The 2,500-nt window shown below is 36.9% G+C and overlaps 1 pseudogene; it reads right to left on the bottom strand.

Moving 5' to 3' along the window:
- Positions 1–61: 61 nt before the first annotated feature.
- On the bottom strand, positions 62–666 carry LOC138036749 (uncharacterized; annotated as a pseudogene).
- Between the last annotated feature and the right edge of the window lie 1,834 nt (positions 667–2,500).

The following is a 2,500-nucleotide window of genomic DNA, read 5'->3' as shown; positions in this document are numbered from 1 at the left end:
TTAGTAATGAGTGCCAAATTTGAACTCTTTCATCTTTTTGGTGAATGAGGGTAGACTTGTCTTAGTGCCTTCTCTCCCACATGATGAAAAGAACAAGAAATCTAAATATTGTCTCTGAATACATTTGTAAGTTTCCACCTTCAAAAACAGCAGCATAATGGAAAAATGCCAGTGATACCACTTCATCTAGAATGAGAAGAATGCACTCTATACCCTTACACAAATCAAATTTGCTGATTATTTTGTCTCTGATCATGAGCCATCCAAATAAAACAGATATCAGTAGAAGTAGGACCCTAGAAAATTTGGGTTTCTTTGGCAGTTTTGTATAACTGATAGAAGGAAAAGTGGTATATCTGAATGACATCTTGCTGTGCATTTAGTGAAACTGGAGAGGACCTTGTTCTGGAATCAGAGAGAGGTAAGGGGAGTTGGAGCAATCTTCCTGTGCAATGATAATATTCTGGTAATACCATGTACGCCAGTCACTAGGAGCAGGTATGACATGAGATTTCAAGTCTGGCAAATGTGATCTAGGGCAGCTCTATAGTCATCTTTGCTTTTTAAACTTTGTTCAAATTCATCAACCAGTAGACAGGATTTTAGTGTCTTTAGTTCCTCATGAATATATTCTGCAAAGATAGAAAGAGCTACAACCTTGGTCATGAATAGTTGTAGCACCTCTCTTGAACAGTACGTAACTTGCATCCAAGCTATTGATAACGCAGCCCTTTTCCTCCCTCCCTTCAATGTGCGTTTCCCGGTTAGTTCTTCCACTGGAATCCATAAACATCAACATTGAAATGGGAGGAGGGAAAAATTTCCGTCAGTGTTACAACATTTGTGACCGAGACTGTAGCGTCATAATAAATACTAATACCAAACTTATAAATTTAGGCTATTAATATAATCAGTGGTAGTTAAGAAAGCAAACAGAAGAAATGGTGCACAGTCCAGTCCAAGGATTAATAATTACTATTATTAAATTAGCTCAGCTGAAATCTCAAACCCTGACTGTAGGAAAGTGACCTTGTTTCATTCGAGACAATATACCTACCCACCCCAAGTGGACTCAATGTACCAGTAAACGCTAATGTGGCAGGAGGTCGTAAAAAAAAAAAAAAAGAAAAGAAAAAGGGTTTCAGGCTAAGCGACCATTTCAAGACAGATGGATGAGTTGAAATCAAAAAACCCTCTGTGGAAATGTTTGGATATTGTCAGGAAAAATTAGAAGTAATTTAGTTGATTCAGGAGTATTTCAATAGTCACTAACAACGGTGCCTACTAATTCAAAGGTATTTTTGCGGGGCTGTATGGATATGGGGGAAAAGCAATTCTTAACAAGTGTTATTAAAATCCAAAAAGAGAATTGGGAGTAACCACGCATTTTTCAAAGATAATTAATGAACAATATTAGTAAAAAGCTTTAACATACAAGCAATGTATGGCGTTCCTTTCTAAATTTATCTCTGAAAAATGCATGGCTACCCCCAATTTTCTTTTTGGATAGCAAGAGCACTTGCTAAGTTCTACTTTCTCTGAATAGTGTTAAACTGCGCAAAAATATCCCTGCATTAGTAAGCACTACTGATAGGAGATGCGCAGAACGTATGTGCAATAACAATAGTAGGCACCGTCCTTAACTGCTTGGGATGATGTACTTAAACTGTTGTAATTGCTCTCTCGTGTCTTTTGGTTTCAGATTGCGGAATTGATGAAAAAGTTGTTCCATGTAGCTGGTTTTAAATTGTAACATTCCAGTCAGTCTTTAAAAGCGTACATGTATTAGCTGGCATAATTCATCCCCTGCATGTCTGCTCTCTTTCCTTGATTACCAGTGTTACTTGGCTTTATGCCTTTGTTTTGTCATCAGGTAGCGGAATGGCATGTGCTGTGGGTACAAAAATGTCCAGAAGACTTAAAGCCATATGTGTGGCTAATAAGAGTTTAAGTTCTGTTGGTGTTGTTATGGTATACAATGCAAATGTTATGAAAGTCATCCAGTAGACTGACAATCAAGTACTTTTTCTAAAATCAGAGAAGAATACATTGAGTATTCAATTATTATTAGAGATATGGTTTTGCATCTTGTTTAGGAACCCGACTCAACACAGTTGGAGTGCCTAAATTTGGTCTTCAGTACGAAATATTTAGTTTATACCTGGTCGTGTTGTACTATTAATATCATAATGGTGTGGGGAGTGTGTCTGACAAAATGATTTCAACTCATGTGGTTGGTACAGAAAGTGACCTCCAGTGTTGTAATGGCGGTGCATGGCTAGCTGTAATTTTTCCATCAGCTCTGTGAAGTTATCTAGAGAATTAAAGTTATCATTAAACCAAAGTTTACTTGCTAGAAAAGCAATGCAAACGAGTTTCATGGCACATCACTGTACAGCTTGAAGTTCACAAGAATAATTAATGTTCCCTGATTGTGTTTTACATTCTAATTTGTTATCGTCCTCCTATTTTATTAAATACTGTTCTTAGACATTGAGCT

The sequence above is a fragment of the Montipora capricornis genome, unplaced genomic scaffold (assembly GCF_036669925.1).
Source record: "Montipora capricornis isolate CH-2021 unplaced genomic scaffold, ASM3666992v2 scaffold_498, whole genome shotgun sequence".
Taxonomy (NCBI): Eukaryota; Metazoa; Cnidaria; class Anthozoa; order Scleractinia; family Acroporidae; genus Montipora; species Montipora capricornis.
The sequence above is the reverse complement of the archived record's forward strand: the minus strand, read 5'-3'. Positions and strand labels throughout refer to the sequence as shown.